The 20946-nt window shown below is 40.7% G+C and overlaps 1 long non-coding RNA gene and 1 pseudogene across 1 annotated transcript in view; both read left to right on the top strand.

Moving 5' to 3' along the window:
- Positions 1-6508: 6508 nt before the first annotated feature.
- Positions 6509-8211, top strand: LOC143666743 (F-box/LRR-repeat protein 14-like; annotated as a pseudogene).
- Positions 8212-10929: 2718 nt separating this feature from the next.
- LOC143667187 (uncharacterized) overlaps positions 10930-20946 on the top strand; it is a 35710-nt gene continuing 25693 nt past the window's right edge. The window contains exons 1-2 of the long non-coding RNA XR_013167937.1: positions 10930-11014; positions 15079-15163. This is a non-coding gene — a long non-coding RNA (uncharacterized LOC143667187). The remainder of the gene's footprint in view (positions 11015-15078; positions 15164-20946) is intronic.

Raw genomic sequence — 20946 nt, 5'->3', positions numbered from 1 at the left:
CACCTTCTTGGCCAAAACAAGGAAGAGAAATGAAACAAAAGAAAGGTTCAGTGTCTGAGGGATTTCAAATAAAGTTGAGAGGTCACCATATGAGTTTTTAATATGCATTATATAGATATCTCATTTTAGTTTTTAGTGGATTAGAAAATCTAGGAGGAAATACATAAAGATGTTGAACCATAATCTAGTAACCCTGATTTTTGAAGACAACTGTATAACTACATATCTTTACTTGTGACTGTGATTATGAAAACCTTATGTGTAACACTGCCTTTAACCAGTGTATGGAAACATGAGTAAAAAAAATAAGGATAAAAAAAGGACAAAAGCAAATAATTAACAAAGGGGATAAAAGGTATAGGATGTTTTGGCTGTTCTTTTTCATTTTATTATTATTCATACATATATATTTAAGTAATGAAAATGTTCAAACATTGATTATGGTGATAAATGCACAGTAATCTGATGGCACTGTGAGCCACTGATTTTTCACTTTAGATGATTATAGATTATGTGAATTATAAAATTGCACTAACAAGAAGTCCTGCCTTACAGGAATATTGGAAGATGTTCTGCAGCCTAAAAGGAAAAGACAACAGAGAGAGAATGGGATAAAAGTATAGAAATGAAGGTTATCAGTAAGGGTAACTAAAAGGGCAAAAAGAGAGACAAAAATAGGATATGACATAAAAACCAAAGGATAAAATTGTGACGTATTTCTCAGGGACTGGAGCCTAGCCAAACTTAAAATTTTTTAATGTTTCTCTCCCTCTCTAGGCTCACTCTCTGCCCCCCATATCTGTAACCTAGCTCACTGTTCCCCCCTTCCCCCTCTTGTCGTAAACCGCCCATTTCCATAGCCCACCACAAAACAACAGGCCTTCCTGTTATTCTCTATACTTCCCTATCCCCGAAACATACCCTTCTGTCTAGCAACTGCCGCTAAGCTTGTGTGAGTGGCTGCCTCCTCTTGACGTGTGAGCCCTTAACCCCGCCTCTCCCCCAAGTGTACTTAAGCCCAGCACTCCCTCAGCCCTGGGTCTTCGCGGGGTCGTCGTGCAGCCTGCACGTTGTCCCATGTCCCACCTCTCGGGTTCCCCGGGTGACCCATCCCGGCTGTAACAATAAACGCTTGAACCCACATTCGGCCTGTGTGAGGACATCATTCGCGTGACCACCGGCAGGGGATAGGTGCCGGCTTTGGCTTCCCAGGTTAATTTCCGCGAGCTCGCTCCCCAACCCCACCCGGTGTGCCAGCCGGCCTGACCGACTGGAGCTCTCCGACGGCAAGTGGCACCCGAACAGGGACCCTTCATCGCCTGCCGCACACCGGAGACACTAGGACCTCTCTTCTGAACCAAGGTAAGCCTACTAGACTCTCCTGCTTAAATAAACGCAGTCCTAGTTTCTACGAGCAGTGAGTAGTCCCCTCCAAATTTTATCATGGGCCAAACCCTCTCTAAGAGTCAGGTCCCGCAGGTGCGTGCCCTAGCCGCCCTGTTGGATACTCATAAATGAAGGTTTCTGCCTGGCAGCTTCAAGTATATTGGGACCTTCTGCTGCCTTTTAACCCCTGGCTGCTGACGAGTCCCTTATGGACTCCTGCCACTTATGACCAACTTATTGCCAGGGTCACAGACAAAATGGAGCATGAGGGCAAGCGCTTCCCTCCGGGGCTTCTCCCCATGCTCATCACCATCCGTTCGTGACTTCAGGGCTCGTTACCACCCACGGACGGGCGACACAAACCCATAACTGCGGCCGCCACGGAGGCTTCCGCATCAGGATCTGAGTCTGACTCCGACACGGAGTCCTTGCTCGAGCAGCTAGAGGAGCGACTCGAGAGACACCCGCCCTTACAAGACTATGGTGGAGAGGCTGATGGCGGAAAAACTAACTCCACCCTTCCGCCTTCTTCCCCACTGCCCAGACCGGAAGGGAACTACTCTACCCCGCCCTCCCTAAGAGAGAGGAAGTGGGGCGCCCCGAACCCCCCCATGCCTTCCGTCCCCCCTCCTGCTGCCTGTCCTCCTCCCTTTAACAGCACCAACCCCTTCTTCCCGGAAGTGCAGTCGCCATCTTATGTACCCCCGCCGCCATCTTACGCAGGGCCGTGCCCAGAGCTATCACCATCTCGTTCACCCCGGCTGCCCTGTTGCAATCCCACAGGCGGCAACCCCCCCCTCGGGTCCAGGGCAGCTCTGGCCCCCAGTCCAGCCGCTGCCACCGACACAAGCAGCGCTCTTCCCCATTAATCTCACCCCATCCCCGCAGCGCCCATTCCCATGGGTTCCCCACAGTGAGGAAAATATAAAGCGGCTACGCAAAGCAGTCAAAGAGGATGGGCTTACCGGTCCCTATGCTACCCAGCAACAGTTGCTCCAAAGGATTGGAGCCTCTTCGAAAGAATCCTACTTGCCGTAATTTTCCTGTGCATCATCGCATGTTTTAACCTGTTCATTTTCTTCCTCTAGGTGCTAACCTGCTTATTATTTTCAGTAAAAATGTTCTCCCTAGCACGCCCCTCCGGAATTCCCACCTGGCGACTCCTCCCTGTAACACTTCTAATTTTCTCCACAGCCACTTCTGCAAAACCTCCTGAAAGCGAAGTGTGGGCCGCAGTCCAATATCCCCCAGGATTACTGTTCCTCACCCCCGATTCCCCCACATTCCCGCAACTATTTGTCAATAATTGTCTACTGGATCTCCCGTGTAATCCCAATGTTCTCCCCACTAGTGCGCCTCTCAACCTCTCGTTATTCCCTAACTTCTCTCCCCCTCCCAAAGCCTTAGCGATTAACCTTACCTTTTTGCAGAATTCGTCAATGCAAGCCTTCCCCGAAGTCTCCCAGCCAAACAACAAACTACTCAACCTCACGTTCGCTAATCTTTCAGGACAAGCAGAAAACGGGCTCCCGTGTTCTCCTCAATGGCCCAATTGTATCCACCTTATCTACTCCCGAACCATAAGTGCCGGAATACTCAATAAAAACTCCCATAACGCCCCCAATGAAGCCCTCCTTTTCACAGGAACCTGGCCAGCTAGAGGAACTGCACCCGGCTATAACCAAACTCATCCACACCCACCGGTACGGCCCCCAGGTCCCCTCTGCTCGCCTAGCAGCTTTACACCCTCAACCTCCTTCACAGAAATCCCGTGGCTTCCGTGTCATTCTCCCCCTCGAACTTTCAACTCTTCCAAATATAACTTCTTCGTTCCCCATAATCCCCCCTTTCTTTATGGTACCAGTGGTTCATGCATCTCTCTCTCTGTGGAAACCTCAGTTGCCTAGACCTACATCCCCTCCTCGGAACAACCCAATCCCAATGGCACCTGGTCACCTACCACAGTACTCGACAGCCCCAAATTCAGGGTAAAAAGGTTATCGGTACGGGCTCTTACATGTTTAATATTCTAGGCACAGAAAATCTCACCTCCATGGTCTTTTTAAGCCCTCCATTCTACTTCCTTTCCTGCTCAAACTATAGTCGCCCAGACACATGTCACCTACTTAACTACCTTAATGCCTCTTTCTCAATAGTTTTCATAGTACTTCAACCTAGACTCCTGTGGATCCCCCTCAACGCAACCAGATGGGTCGCTCCTGCACTGCCCATGGATAGCTCCGTCGATCAGCTCAGTCCACGTAAAAAACGAGACTTCGGCATCACCGCCGCCATCTCTGCAGCCATCATTGCCTCAGTTGCAGCTTCTGTCACGGCAGCCGTCGCGCTCACCCAGACCTCCACCTCCGCTTCTGTCATAAATAACCTTACCACTTCCACTGCCTCGGCACTGTCCTTACAGGCAGGACTCAATTCCCTAACCCACCAAGCCCTGTTTAACTTGCAACAGCAAATTGACTTGCTAGCCTTAGATATTGAAGCCCTATATGAAGTAGCCACCGCCACTTGTGATGGGCGTTACCCCTTCTCTCGTTTATGTATCACCCCTGTGCTGGTTAACACCTCTCGCCCTCGCTTCACCCTGCGCGATTGGATGTTTACTGCTTATAATGACTCGTTCTGGAACTATACCCATAGCCTCCAAACTCAAATCCTAACTATACAAAATCTATCGGTAACTAAACTCTCCACCTCTATCCTAACAGACCTTCTGAACAAATTCTCGTCCTTCTTCCAACCTTCCAACCTTATCTTCTATGGTGTCCTCCTACTAATTTTAATTTTTATTCTTTTCACACTCAAGTGTCTCTGTTCAAGAATCTCTCGTCACAGGCGAGATACGAAACTTTTAGCCCTTGCTGCTCTAGAGCTCCAGAACCCCTTCTCAGACGCCGGAAATCATCGCCAGGCTCAGGTATGGCTCGCTAGTGTTGCTCACCCCCAGGACTGATCACCCTGAGGTACTGGTGTCGCTCTCAAGACTGGCCATCTTGTGCAGTCGGCACTGCGCTGCTGCGGCTCTAACCTTGCCTGCCTATGCCTGCGCCACTCCCTGCCTCTCTCCATTCCCCTACGGGGGCTGCACGTCACCAGAGAGCGTGCATCTGGGGCCGCCGAAAGGCTACCAGATGGGTACCGCTGGGTGCGGCACAAAGTAGCCGCAGAAGAGGGCCACTCTAACAGGCCTCCTCTGGCTCTTCTGGGGCACATGAGATTTGCATAAGGGTCGGCTCAGCACACACCCTTCCCCTGAAATTCTGAGCCTCAAGTGCAAGGGGAATCTCATCCCTACCCCTCCCAGCAAAGGTTCATGCCCACCACTTGTCACACAAGTGTGCTCTTTTAAACGAAAAAGGAAAGGAATTGTGGCGTATTTCTCAGGGACTGGAGCCTAGCCAAACTTAAAATTTTTTAATGTTTCTCTCCCTCTCTAGGCTCACTCTGTGCCCTCCATATCTGTAACCTAGCTCACTGTTCCCCCCTTCCCCCTCTTGTTGTAAACCGCCCATTTCCATAGCCCACCACAAAACAACAGGCCTTCCTGTTATTCTCTATACTTCCCTATCCCCGAAACATACCCTTCTGTCTAGCAACTGCCGCTAAGCTTGTGTGAGTGGCTGCCTCCTCTTGACGTGTGAGCCCTTAACCCCGCCTCTCCCCTGAGTGTACTTAAGCCCAGCACTCCCTCAGCCCCGGGTCTTCGCGGGGTCGTCGTGCAGCCTGCACGTTGTCCCATGTCCCACCTCTCGGGTTCCCCGGGTGACCCATCCCGGCTGTAACAATAAACGCTTGAACCCACATTCGGCCTGTGTGAGGACATCATTCGCGTGACCGCTGGCAGGGGATAGGCGCCGGCTTCGGCTTCCCAGGTTAATTTCCGTGAGCTCGCTCCCCAACCCCACCCGGTGTGCCAGCCGGCCTGACCGACTGGAGCTCTCCGACGGCATAAAATGGTTGAGATGAGTACTAACTTTGAAGTAATAACATTGAATACTAATGGATTAAACTCCCCAATCAGAAGACATAGATTGGCAGAATTGATTTTAAACAGTATGATCCAACCATATGCTGTTTACAGGAAACTAACCATAGATCCAAAGACAGATTATTTTGAGTGAAATAAGCCAGACACAAACAAATATTTTATTTCACTGTTATGAACCAGTTGTAATAAACAAGCTCATAGTGTTAGAATCTAGAACATGAGTTACCAGAAAATAGATTGATGTTCGAGAATGGAGAGTTGATGCTTAACTTATACAGACTTTATATAGTTTTTTGACAAAGGTTTGGAATGGATGATGGTGATCGTAGTACATTTTTATGAATGTCATCAACAGCACTGAACTATATATGTAAATTTGTATAAAAGAGGAAAATTTGGGATTCTATTATAATAAAAATTAAAATATAAAGCATAAGGCTGCACCACATGGTGAATTCTACTGTAGATGACAGACTGGAATTATTAGGGCAAATATACGAATGTTCTTTTATGGGTTATAACAAATATATGATACCAACACAAGGTGGTAATAACAGTGGTATATGGGAAAAATTGCACTGAATGTAAATAATGGATGACAGAACTAGTTCAATAAACTTTCATCAGTTGTAACAAAGGTAACATGTTAAAAATTAATATACAATTGAAAACACCCAGCCGGCCTGCTTGCCCTGGGTCTGTGACAAGGCATGCTCCAGCCAAGGCATCTGTGGTGCCAGAAGTTGCTGCCAAGTGCCCCAGAGGGCAGGGGGAGAAGGATCTTGTGCTTGGTGGCTGGGATAGGCCTCCTGGACCCCCACCTGAGTGGCAGAGTGGGTGGGCTTCAGTTGGGAGGTTTGAAAAGCCAAGGAGAGACTAAGGCAACAGGAAGTCTCCAGCCCACCCCCTAAGTTCCCTCAACCACCTGCCAAGCCCATCAGCAGTGAAGGGAGCGGGAGATGTGGTAGGGGACATGGGAGTCACGGAACTGGTGGCGCGGCCAGAGCACTGCGTGGTTAGACCGAAGGTGGTGACCGTGGTGGCAGTGGTCCCTGGCCCAGCTGGGCTCTTAGAGTGAAGAAGGGGTGCCTTCCCCACCCCAGATGTGAGGACCGAATGGAGCCCAGGAAGGCTGGAGGGCAGGGTGGCTACACCAGGAAGCAGGCAGGCAGGAAGGACAGACAGAGCAGGATGAGGAGCGGAGGCAGTGGCCATAACTGCAAGGTTGGAGGGCAGTCCATTGGGCCCATGGAGGGGCTCGCGCCTCCTCCCATCCGTGCTGCAGAGGGGGTGTGGAGGAAGGTGGAGACCCACATCTCATGCCATTTCCCGGAGCTGCTGGTCATGATCTTTGGCCACCTGGAATTCCGGGACAAGGGGAATGCAGTGCAGCGGTGCACAAGGGCTGCCTACCACAAGTCAGTGTGGTGAGGTGTGAAGGCCAAGCTGCATCAGCTCCGGGCCAACTTGTCACTGTTCTTCAGCCTGCAAGCCTCCAGCATCTGCCGAGTTGCAGCCTCAGCTACGTGATCCCGGGCATCGAAAGTCTCAACCTCAGCAGCTGCTATAACCTTAGTGACAACTGGCTGGGCCATGCTTAGTGCAGGAAATCTGCTCCTTGATTGCCCTTAACCTGAGCCTCTGCAAGTAGAACACCGCCAACAGCCTGGCCTGCATCGTCCAGTACCCAGGGATCTGGAGCTTAGGTGGCTGCAACAACATCACCAACACCGGCCTCTTGCCCATTGCCTGGAGCCTGCAGTGCCTCAAAAGCCTCCCCTCCACAGCTGTGGCCACCTGTCAAACATGAGCATGGAGCACCTGCAGCATGATGCGCAGTGTGGCCACCGGCTCCCTGTGCTTGGAACAGCTCACGCTGAAAGACTACAGCAACTCATCAATCTTTCCTTAAAGTATGTTTCTTGTGGGCCATTGGGCCTAAGGCTCCTTAACCTCAGCTTGTGCTCTGGCATTTGGATGCAGGCCTCCTGCACCTGTCATATATGGACAGGCTACACAGCCTTAACCTGTGTCATTGTGATGTAAGTGACACAGGCACCATGCATCTGGCCAGGGGCAACCTGTGCCCATCAAGGCTAGACGTGTCCTTCTGTGACAAGGTGGGGGACCAGAGCCTGGTCTTCATAGCTCAGGGTCTGGATAGCCTCAAGTCCCTCTCCCTCTGTCCCTGCCATATCAGTGAAGATGGTGTCATCCCCATGGTGCTACAGATGCAGAGGCTGGTCAACATCTGACATGGTGTGTGCATCATGGACAAAGGCCCGGAGCTGACCGCTGAGCACCTGAGCCAGCTCACCACCACTGACCTGTATGGCTGTATTGGAATCACCACGTGTGGCCTGGAATGTATTACTCAGCTGTCCTGCCTCAAGGTACTCAACCTGGGGTGCTGACAGATGACAGACAGGGAGATGGCGTGCAGCATCCCTTCCCTTGTCCTTTCCCTATTCATCCCCCCTTCACCTCCAATGCCCCCTCCTCACTCCCCATGCATAAGTATTCATAAGTTATTGCCATTGATGGAATGGGGCAATGACGGCATGCCTCATTTGTCCTCTGGCCTCCAGTAACCACCCCACCAAGGGCCCATTCTCATCCCATCTGGAGATGAAAGCCAACCTGACTCTATCACTCCTCTGACACTGTTGCCTGTTCCACTCTATTTTCCATTGAAGATGGGGAGATGGACTTGGTTAGTTACCCACTCATCATTGCAGGGGTATGGAAGACTGATTCAGTTACTGTTCTCCCCCTGTGATGCATTTGAAAATGGCCAGAGGTCTGGTGAGAGTGACTAGTCCTTTCGACCCTGGTGAGTTTAGGAAAATGTCTCCCTTCACTTAAGCTTTCATTTGAGTACTTTGATCTGGTTTTTATTTTGAAGTGCATAAAAAGCAAACCCAACTATAATGGCCTTTTCATCATTCTTCCAGTACTGTAACTAGGCCCAGTCTTTCTCATCACTTCTCCTTTTACCAAACTCTGATATTCATGCTCATTTAATTGTTATCTTTTATCTTTTTTCTTGGAATAAAATTTTTTTAAGTACCTTTTTCTTCTGCTGAAAATATTCTATGTACTATATATATATAATATATATATAATGTATATATGTGTGTTTCTGTCTACCACCTTTTAGTTTACTTTTTTCTCTGAAGCCCTGGAATTCTACAAGAGAGAGATTTTGAGTCTCAAATTTTTTGTGCCTAGCCTGGAAAGATGCCCCCGGATTTGTATGTCTTTTTTACTTTGACTTCTTTCCAACCATCATCTATCCAGTATTGTCCCACTACTACTTTCTGGCTATAATTTTCTTCTTATCCATTGGGATTTGAGGGCCTAATCATGTTTCTAAATCTTGACTCAATTTATAGCACAAATATGTTGGAGAAATAAGGGTTGAACTGGTTTTTTGTTTGTATGTTTGAAATGCAGATTATGTCTTGTAGATGATTATTATATATTGAAACTTCACCCTTCCTTACTGTCTTTCCAAGTTTCCTCACAAAAAGGTCATCCAGTGAGGCTTCTTGTTGGATGTAGAGGAGCAAAACTGGCCTATAAGAATCCCTGGGCTCAATGCAGAGGGAGAATACTGAAGTCCATGTCTTATCTCTGTTCTTTTAAAAAAAATGGAGTTTTGGGATTTTAAAAAATTATTTCTAAATGGAGGAATAGATGACTTTCTTTTTGGAACTTGTTTTTTTTTAAATAAAGAAACAAAACTACCTGCCAATAATTTTATATCCTGCAATACTCTCTTTCAAAAATGGGGAGAGATTAAGATAAGCAAAAGCTGAGGGAGTTAAACACCACTGAACCTTCTTTATGAGAAATGTTAAAGGGAATTCCTCAGACTTAAAATAAAGAATACTAGACAATGTTTCAAAGTGGCATAAAGAAATAGGGATCTGCAGTAAAGTTAACCTTGTAGTAATTTTAAATGACATTGTTATTATATTGCATTGTTCAGTACTCTACTTCCATCCTACCAGTACTTAAATGTAAATGCATAAAAGTAATTATAAATCCATAATTTTGAACATATACTGTACAAAGATATAAGTGGAAAGGAGTACAGAAAATGGTAGCTTATGGGATAAGTAAAAAAGTTGGGGGATAAAGAGGTATACAAAAACATTACTGCATGCTATTGAAGTTAAGTTGGTATCAAACAATATATGATTGTTGTATATTTAGGATGTTAGATTTTAACCTCATGATAAGTGCAAATAAAATAGATGAGAAATATGTCCAAGCAAAAAATAGAAGGCACTAAATATGTAGCATCACAAGAAATCTGATCAATATAAAATTAGCCATTGATAGAAGTGAAGGGAAAAATGGCATAAGATTATTTTGGTTCTGAAGCAGATAAAATCAGTATATGAAAAATGGGTTTCCTTTTACATTGGGGATTTATTAACTTAAACATTTCCAGTTTTAAGTCCATGAAAATATCCCAACAAAGGCATCTATGTAGACAAGTCACCCTGAGATTTGGTTCCTCTGTCAGATAGCCAGGCAAGATGGTGAGGTTTGCTGATTCTTCTCTCCTGGATTTCATTGCTTCAGTTTCTGATTTCTCCATCTGTGGCTTTTTCTCTAAACTCCTCTGGGTGTTTCTCTGAATTTTCTCTCTTAACTTCTGTATTTGTTTTATTCTCTTGTAGAAGACACAGATAAGAGGATTAAGATCCATCTTGAATGAGGTGGATCACATTTCAATGTGAAATAACCAAATCAATAGGTCTTCACCCACAGGAATGGGTTAAAAGAACATCGCCTTTTCTGGGGTGTGTAACAGCTTCAAACTACTAAAAAGATTTTCAAAATTTAATGACAAGAGGTCAGAAGAAATCCTGAGATATCAGCAGTGATTTTTAATATAAATGAATTAAACTCTCTAGCCAAAAGGCAAACATTGGCAGATTGGACAGAAATGTATTACCCAATTATATGTTCTCTCGAAGAGACACAGTTTAAATTCAAAGAATCAAGTAGGTTGAGATCGAAAGTATGTTAAAACAAAAGAAAACATATCATGCAAGTAGAAACCAAAAGACAACTTGGGTGGTGTTTGATTTAAAAAGCTGGCAGAATGCAATATACAAAAATTAGGCTTTTACAATGAGGATTTATAATGTTTGCAAATTTACAGTTGTAGGCCATGAAAATGCCCCCAATTAAGGCATTAAGAATATGATACCTGGACTCTGAAGAAAGGCCAGCCTCTGGGACACCTCTGTCACATGGGAAGGCATGTGGCCAACATCTGCTGGTCCTTCACTCATGGGCTCTACAGCTTTCTGCTTCTGAATCCAGTGGGTTTCTCTCTGAGCATCTGTTTTTCTGCTCTGCATCTCTGGAGACATGCTGCCTCTGTAAACTCTCTCCAAGTGTTTTTTTTCCTTCTCTTTTATCCCCATAAAGGACTCCAGTAAAGGATTAAGGCCCACCTTGAATTGAGTTCATCACACCTCAATTGAAATAATCTAGTCAAAATCCCACCCAAAATAGGGCTACACCTACAGGGATGGATTAAAATAACATGGCCTTCTCTTGGGGGTACATAACAGCTTCAAACCAACTGATGGATAGGTAAGTAAAATGTGGTATTATAGAATACCACAATGCAATACTGTTTTGCCATAAAAAAGAATGAAGTCCTGATACATGTGACAAATTGGATGAACCTTGAAGACATCATGTTGAGTGAGGTAAGCCAAAACAAAGACAAATATTATACAATCTTAATGATTTAAAATATTTAACATAAGAAAACTCATATTCAGAATCTGTACTGTAGTTTACCATGGTTTTGATGGGTGTCGAGAATGGGAAATTAAGACTTAAAACATACAAGGTTCTTATTTGAAAGCTGGGAAATATTTTGATAGTGGTTGATGATTATGGTACCAAAGCATTGTGAATGTAATTAACAACAGTGAAATGGATATCTGTATGTGATTAATGGGATATCCTAGATTGTATTTGTGCTAACAGTAAAAAAAAAATTAAAAACTAGTAAGGGAGGTTTCATCACCTGTTTTGAAATTCTGAATAATTTTTTAATTATAACCAATTACAGTGTATACAAAAATATGTTGAATCATCACTCAGATCAACCAAAGTAAAATTTTGCCATTTTGCTTCAGATTTTTAAAGAAAAACAAATAATGCATTAATAACGAAAAGCACAATGCATACAAAAGATGAGAGATTAGTCAAAATATATATTAATAAAAAATGATTACTAAAGACATCACTAATTGCAAATAAAAAAGGAATTGTGAAAAACATAAGTTTTAGACAACTTTGATTTCTGAGCAATAGTAAGTCATAGTATAGTAATTTATATGGACATTACATAGGAAAAGTTAAATTTTCATATGAATTCAAAATGTACATGAAAAGAATGCACATTTTAATATTTGAATAAATTATTGAACAGTGATAAACAAGTGAGAAGTTAGCATTTTACTTCGAAAACAGAGGTTGAACTTTATCTTACCCTTTCAAAAATAATTGAAGAAAACGGTAAAAAATAATTCTAGAAAGAAAACCTTAATATACATTAAAGGAATGCATGTTATTTAAATGCAAATAATATATCTAAAAACATTGCTTAGGTTTAAAGGAAAAATAATCAAATACTTGGAAAATGGAGAAAGCATACTTTCTTATATATGCATTAAACAGAACAAAAAATAAAACTGCAACTGCAGGTGATGTTGAAGAATTTTTATAGGAAATTTTATCATCCTACCTAATTAAATTCATGGGCTGTCACAAAATTTGACTTCATTATCAAACCTTAGTGTTAATCTAGAAACCAGGAGAAAAGAAATGTTTTTTTAAAAGTCATATCAAATTAAACAAAGAAACATGAATTATTGAAGCTTCTTAACACTTCACAGAATGGTGGGGTTCTCAAATCAAATTCTTAGCATGTAAACATTTAAAAGATATTAGTCCATGTAAAAAGTTAATCTCTTTGTTCCAGGGTACTAAAGCAGCCAGAGTACAATATAGCAGAAATGGATTGACATTTAAAAGGGAGATTTCTGAGTTTACAAATTTATATATCTAAGGCCTTAAAAAATCCAAATATGGAATCTAGAGAAAGATACCATCTCTGAAAATAAGCTACTGTCATCCAATGTTCGTCTGTCACATGGGAAGGTACATGGATAGTGTCTGCTGGTCCTTCTCTCCTGGGATTTGTTCTTTTCAACTCCTGGTATCAGTGGCATTCTCTCTGAAAATCTGTGGGTCCTTGGCCTCTCCAGGGCATTTCTCTCTAAGCTCTCTCAACGTTTGTCTTTTATTTTCTCATAAAAGACACAATTAGTAAAGAATTACAAGCCAATTTGAATGGGCTGGGTCTCTGCTCAGTTGAAATAATCTGACCAAAATGTCCAACACACAATAGGTCTGCCCCCACATGAGGGATTAAAAGAACATGGCTTTTCTTGGGTACATGGCAACTTCAAACCAGCACCTCATAACTTTATAAAACTGCATGTCTTATAGCATTGCTAGTTGAGGTTCTTTAGTTCAGTCACTACCTAGAAAATGTACATATCCTAAATTTAGATTGCAGAGAAATTACCAAAGTTTGTAGTGATGAGTGGAAACCAAAAACTGCATGACTGTGTGATTATGAAGACCTTGTGACAGACAATCCTTTTTCCAGTGTATAAAAAGTTGAGCAAGAAATAAAAGAAAAAATGAATAATTGAAATAATAGGGGTGATTAGGTGTACAGAATGTTTAGGATGTTCTTTATTACACTTATATTTATTTTTATTTTTTATAATTTTGAGTAATGAAAATGTTCAAAAATCAATTGTGATGATGAATGCACAACTATATGATGATATTGTGAACCATTGATTGTACACTTTATGTGATTATATAGTATGTGAAGATATATTTCAATAAAACCATATTTAAAAAGAGAAAAGGAAAAAGACAAGAATTATGTTTATTTATGTAATATATGCATATTCATACATAAGATTAGTTTAGAAGACCATGAAAAAAAACATGAAAAATGTTAGGGATATTTCTATTTTCTTTAGTAATTTGAGATATTTTCCAAATTTTCTTCATGCTCACATATCCATTTTTCTATAACTCAATTTTCACCACATCTTACTTTGCTTTAAGACCTAATATTGAAGTGCTGTTTTGCCTTTGTAACTTTGATTAAGAGCAAGATTAACCACTAATATTTGTAAAACACCAATGAACATTTTCATAACATGAGCATTCAAAATTTTGCAAGAATTTATTTATTCTGATGACACTAACCAAAATATATTAGTATAGCATTAAATATTTTCTGTTCATCATCCAATATAATCTTTATTTTTTTATTTTTGGATTCATGGTCTGGGAATTGAACCCAGGTCTCCCTCATGGAAGGTGAGCGTTCTACCAATGGACCACCTGTGCACCCCTAACATAATCTTTATACTAATTTAATTGATTTAGAAATACTATTTTTCTTGTATAGTTGAAGAAAATATATTTAAATTTCCAGTGATTTACTGAGTGCAGATCTGGAATCTAAAAAGCAGTCAAAAAGCAGTATCCTTTACAACTGTGCTATATTTCTTTTCTAAGAATAAATTGAATGCCTTCTGAAAGTGCACACCTTAATAAAATTCTCTGACAATAGAAATCTCATGGGAATATTTATTATACCATTTGAAGATAGCACCACATATTTTTTGTTGCATTTTAGTTGGCCTAAAACTATACATATTTAAATCACATTTGACAAATATTTTATGTCTACAAATTACTATGAAGATTTCTAAAAACATATTCTTGAATATGATCCAGATCATGTGTGACCAAGCAGAGGGTGTTTCCAATGAAATTCAAACTAACTGAAGGATGCTACTTTAGGTAGACAGTAACCAAGTAAATACCCTGTAAGAAAGAAAGAACAGATAAACTTAAATGTTCAGATTCATTGAAATTTCAGTTGCCTAGAGCTCTCTCTCTTCTGCATGACTCTAAAGAGAGCATTTTTCACTTCCTTGTTTATAAGACTATAAATGAGTGGATTCAGCATGGGAATCACCACAATATACAGCACATAAGCCACTTGATCCCTTCCCAAGGAGTAGGACTATTTAGTTTTAAATAAGTGAAAATTCTATTGCAAAAAGGATGATGACTCCCAGGAAGGGACAGGCACAAATGAAAAAGGCTTTCCACTTTCCTGAAGTGGAATTAATTTTCAGGATAGTAGACAGATTGGACATACAGGACACAGATCGTGATAAGAGACACCATTACATTTAAACAAATGATAATAAATATCATGATTTCAGTGTAGGACACTGCTAAAATTGGGATTAAGTCACAAAGATTATAGATAACATTGGGGTTGCAGAAATGAAAACTGTTCTTATAAAGAACATTGGCTAGTGAATCATTAAAGCCAATCAATTAGGACCTAAGGATGAGGGTTTGGCAGAGTCTCGTGGACATAACCTGGTAGTTTAGAGGATTATTAGTGGTCATAGGCCATTGAAGGCAGAAGGAAAAACTCAGTGATAGGAAGACCAAAAACAACATCTGGGTGAAGTAGCCTATGAATGATATATACTTGTTGGAAGTCAGCAAATTCTCTGAAATTTCAGGTGTGATGACCATTCAGTAACAGAAACCCAAGAATGACAGGTAACTGAGGAAAAATACATTGGAGTTGTGCATCTGGAGATCCAGGTGAGTTGTCAGTATTGTCCCTGCATTCCCCAGCTTGGTAAGCAAGAATATCAGGAGAAACAGCATAAAAGGATCTGTATGACCACTTCAAAGTCTGTCAACCCAATAAGGGTAAAGTCAGACAAATTTGTGTTATTATTACTTTCTATAGTGTTTAGTGTTGCAAACTGTTGAGGCATCAAAGGTGATACTTAGTATAAATGACTTCAGAATGGTGTTTATGAGAATTATCTGGCATCTAAAAAATTAATTTAGTGTTTCTGGAAATTCATAATAAAAGTAGTTCATAAAATATGACTGAAAACAATCTGAGTATTACTGTCAAGTATAAAGCAGTTATCAAGCAACATTTAATATTATATAATAGAAGGTCATATATATTGTGGAAATAAAGAGAACTTGACACTATTATTAATACTTCATTGTATTTTCCTATTATTCAGGTGAAAATATTATGCCATTGGTAACACAGTTGTACAAAAGTTTGAGAAAATAAAAAGGGCACAGAAACTTATCTTACCCCGTCATAGCTATTAAATGTTTCTGGCTCTGTGATTCTCCCAAGATTATTTAACTACAGAAATCATGCTCAAAAGACTGCATTCTTAAAATACATTTTGGAAAAACAAAAAAAAGTGCTAGATATTCAATTAAAAATGACAGAGATTAATGCATCATTTGCAGTTGTTCTGTATCCAATATTATTTAATAGAAAGGACAGATCAGAAATTAAAACCATAAGGTACTTTAGTGGGGAATATGAATATGATAAAACACATGCTACTATTTATTTTCAGAAAATATGTTTTTGAGAGATTAACATAAACAATCTCTCAAAAGATGTAGACATCAGACAGCTACTGTGATAAAAAGCATAGCTTGCTATTTACCCTGATAATGCCACAGCACCTCCTATATTGAATGTCGCTGATAATGCAACATGTGGTCAACTCTGGGACCAATTTGCAAGGTAGATTACTTGGCATGATTCCAAGAATAGAAGTTCTAGAACTAATGCATCCATGTTAGCTTTGTAACAAAGAGTTGCATTCCATATAGACACCAGATAATACTGAGCAACGTATTTTGATTATGTAGTTTTTGATGGGCTCATTTCTGATTGGGTAAAAGAGATGGCATTTCTAGAGATATGTTTATTAATCTGTGGATGAAAATCCAGATTGTTAAGCACCAGGAATGGAATAGCACATTTTAAAAAAATGACACCTTTCTATTTAAAAGTTTGACACTATCAGGGGGAAAAATTCTTTATTGAACAAAAATTAGAATATAATAAAATTCAAATAGGAAAAGGAAATTCTTTTATAAATATTGTTAATCTATGGATGTGTTTTCTTTCAATTATTTTCCTTTGTGCATATAGTGTTTCCTTTTACGTATATGTATGTATTTACATAACTTTATCTCACCATATTTTCAGAAACAGTCCAGTTTTATTGTTAACTATTTGTAATACAGTTTGACCAACGTTATATTAGACATTCAGAAAGCCTGCAACTTCATGTAATTTGCATTAGCTGCTTCAACATAACTAAATCTTTTCTAGGAATGTGCACCAGCTGTTGAAATCACCAAAATGACTCATGGTGGACTTTCACCATTCAGTTTTGGCAGTTTCACCTAATTCAGTGACATAGCAGATGTATTGTTTTAACCAACCACAGCAATGTTTGAACAACTTGTTTTATTTTATAGTCTGCTGCCTTTTCTTGTATTTAAAGAAATATGAGAAAGGAAAGCAAAAATCAATGCTGGTTTGAGAACCATTTTCTGACTAATTTAATTGCAAAAAGGTCTCTTTTCCTCTCCATATAACTAGATGAAATGTCTTATGAACCTTACATTAGTTAACAAGAATAAAACCAATTTTTTGGTATTTTTGTTTATAAAAAAAGTATTTACACTCCAAAATTTTAAGAGGGAATTTTATGATATTCATGTATTAAAGATATTATATATTGGGATTAAATTGTTATATGTTTGATGAATTTTAAAAGTACAATTCTTCTCTTTACCAAAATTTCAGTAGTACTGAAAAAAGTTCATTGGAGATCAAAAAACCCAGACTAAATGTGTTATGGAATATATGTCTTTGGTGTGTAAGCCAAAGTAGAGCCTGTTGGAAATTTTTTATGCCAATTTCACCTCAATTAGTTATGTTTACTCCTTGCAAAAACACCTTGAGTTTTTCACCACAACATTGTAATCAATTTTCTATAATTATTAATTGTAATTTCAAATAATATAAGTAAAAATTGAAGAAATGATAATCTCAAAATTCATTTTATGACTGATAGGCTTTTGCTGCATCTTTATTTGTGGGATTCCAGTAAGGAAAATAATTGGGAGAGAGGGTAAAGAGTAAGAATCAGAAGAGAAACATGACTTCTTTGTCCTGCATTTCAAAAAATGTAAAACTATCCTGACAAGTATTCAGTGTCATCATTTTTAAAAAAAAGTATATGGAGAACAAAATATATTAGGAAATGTACCAATCTACCAATAGGAAATAACAATCATAAATATTTACACATTAATAAGGATGTCTAAAAATGCATGAGGCAAATACTGGCACAAGTGAAGAGAGAAATAGACATATCTACCATGAAAGTTGAAGACTTCAAGGCACAACTCAAATTAACAAGTAGAATATTTAGACAGAGGATCAATAAGGAAACAGAGAACTTGAATAATTTAATAAATGAACTAGCTTTAGGAGACATATGCAGAACCCCACAACAGCATGGTATGCATTCTTTTCAAGTATTCTTTGATGATTATCCAGTATAGACCACATGTTGTATCACAAAACAATTCTTTATTAATTTTAAAAAGTTGAAGTTATTTTAAAAATTGATCATTATGAAATAAAGCTGGAATTCAATAACATGGAGGAATGGAATGGGTATTAATTTAAGAAAGTTAAATAATGCACTTTTACATATCAGTGGTAAAGAAGTTGGAAGAGAAATCAGTAACTATCTTGAAACAAATGAAAATCAGCAGAACTTAAGGCAGTATTGAGAGGAAACTTTATATCACTGAATACCTACATTAAAAAGAAAGAAGGAGCCACCGCACGGAACCCACGTCCCGCAGCAGCCGGCCCGCCCGCCCTCCTCTCCCCTCTTCCCCCTCCTGCTCCGGTGGCTCTCCAACCACCACCGTGCCCTCTTCTGCCTTCACCGGCTCCTCCGCCACCGGCCTCGACAGCCTTGCCACCCTCACCTTTCCTCCTCCAGAACAGCTACTGGGGGAGTGGAGACAATACAGAGCAGCTCCCGGAGTCACAACAGAGATCAAAGGGATGGCGTACCCCATCCTGGAATGGCTGACTGTCTGGGAGAACCAGCTCCCGTGAGATCACCAAGGGGTGCAGGCTTTCCCGGGCGGGACGACAAGCAGCTGGAGTCCCTCCCTTCCTTCTTCCCAGGCCAGCTGGCAGAATTGGACAGGCGGTCCCCTGGGTCACAGCGGCTGGTGACCCAACATGCGAGGCCCCCCAGACCAACTGAGAGAATTGGGTCGGAAATCCCAAGGCTGCAGAGAACAGTGACCAGGGGGTACCTTTCAAACACATGACTCCCCGGTCCAGCTGGGAACAGTGCACTCTCCCGGGCTGCAACAGATGGCGCCCTCCCGCCAAGCTTGGCACCCCGGGCTGACTAGGTAATTCGGTCGGGCACTCTCCCATACTGCGGTGGCCGGCGATCCTCCCCGTGTTCAAAACCCCGGGCCAGCTGGTACTCTTCCAAGACGCTTCGGCTGCCGAACCTCCCCTACGGCGAGAGTTTTCCAGAGCTAAAGGACCCACAGCAACTTTCACTGGTGGAACCCGTAGACAAACGTGTGCCACGAGTGCCACCTACTGGGCAGGATAAGAAACACAGAACCCAGAGATTTCACAGAAAAATCTTTCAACCTGTGGGGTCCAACACCCAGGGAAATCTGACTAAATGCCCAGACGCCAGCAAAAGATAACGGATCACGCTCAGAAAATTGAAAATATGGCCCAGTCAAAGGAACAAACTAATAGTTCAAATGAGATACAGGAGCTGAAACAACTAATGCTGAATATACGAACAGAAATGGAAAACCTCTTCAAAAACGAAATCGATAAATTGAGGGAGGACATGAAGAAGACATGGGCTGATCAAAAAGAAGAAATAGAAAAAGTGAAAAAACAAATCACAGAGCTTATGGAAGTGAAGGATAAAGTAGAAAAGATGGAAAAAACAATGGATACCTACAATGATAGATTTAAAGAAGATAGAATTAGTGATTTGGAGGAGGGAACATCTGAATTCCAAAAAGAAACAGAAACTATCCGGAAAAGAATGGAAAAATTTGAACAGGGTATCAGGGAACTCAAGGACAATGTGAACCGCACAAATATACGTGTTGTGGGTGTCCCAGAAGGAGAAGAGAAGGGAAAAGGAGGAGAAAAACTAATGGAAGAAATTATCACTGAAAATTTCCCAACTCTTATTAAAGACCTAAAATTACAGTTCCAAGAAGTGCAGCACACCCCAAAGAGATTAGACACAAATAGGCGTTCCCCAAGACACTTACTAGTTAGAATGTCAGAGGTCAAAGAGAAAGAGAGGATCTTGAAAGCAGCAAGAGAGAAACAATCCATCACATACAAGGGAAACCCAATAAGACTATGTGTAGATTTCTCAGAAGAAACCATGGAAGCTAGAAGACAGTGGGATGATATATTTAAGTTATTAAAAGAGAAAAACTGCCAACCAAGACTCCTATATCCAGCAAAATTGTCCTTCAAAAATGAGGGAGAAATTAAAACATTCTCAGACAAAAAGCCACTGAGAGTATTTGTGACCAAGAGACCAGCACTGCAAGAAATACTATAGGGAGCAGTAGAGTCAGATACAAAAAGACAGAAGAGAGAGGCATGAAGAAGAGTGTAGAAAGAAGGAAAGTCAGATATGATATATACAATACAAAAGGCAAAATGGTAGAGGAAAATATTATCCAAACAATAATAACTCTAAATTTTAATGAACTGAATTCCCCAATCAAAAGACATAGACTGGCAGAATGGATTAAAAAACAGGATCCTTCTATGTGCTGTCTACAGGAAACACATCTTAGACCCAAAGATAAATATAGGTTGAAAGTGAAAGGTTGGGAAAAGATATTTCATGCAAATAACAACCAGAAAAGAGCAGGAGTGGCTATACTAATATCCAACAAATTAGACTTCAAATGTAAAACAGTTAAAAGAGACAGAGAAGGACACTATATACTAATAAAAGGAACAATTAAACAAGAAGACATAACAATCATAAATATTTATGCACCGACCCAGAATGCCCCAAATGCATTTAACAAAATCCAGCATACTTTCTTTATAAAAATAAAAACTCCAAAAATAAGAATAGTAGGAAACTTTCTCAATGTGATAAAGAGCATACATAAAAAGCATAGCTAATATCTACCCAATGGTGGAAGAGTGAAAGCTCTCCCACTGAGATTGGGAAACAGATAAGGAAGCCATTGTCACTGTTGTTAGTCATCACAGTGTTAGAAGTTCTAGATAGAAAAATTAAGAAGGAAAAAAATAAAATAATTCAAATTGAAAAAGAAGTAAAACTTTCACTAATTGCAGATGATACAATCCTATAGCTCAAAAGTCCTGAAAATTTTACAGCAAAGTTACTGTTATCAATCAACAATTTCAGTAAAGGGAAAGGATACAGGATTAGCATTTAAAAATCAGTAGTGTTTCTATATTCTAG

This window comes from Tamandua tetradactyla, chromosome 23 (assembly GCF_023851605.1).
Source record: "Tamandua tetradactyla isolate mTamTet1 chromosome 23, mTamTet1.pri, whole genome shotgun sequence".
NCBI classification, from domain to species: Eukaryota; Metazoa; Chordata; class Mammalia; order Pilosa; family Myrmecophagidae; genus Tamandua; species Tamandua tetradactyla.
Note: the sequence above shows the minus strand (reverse complement) of the source record. Positions and strands in the feature narration are given on the sequence as shown.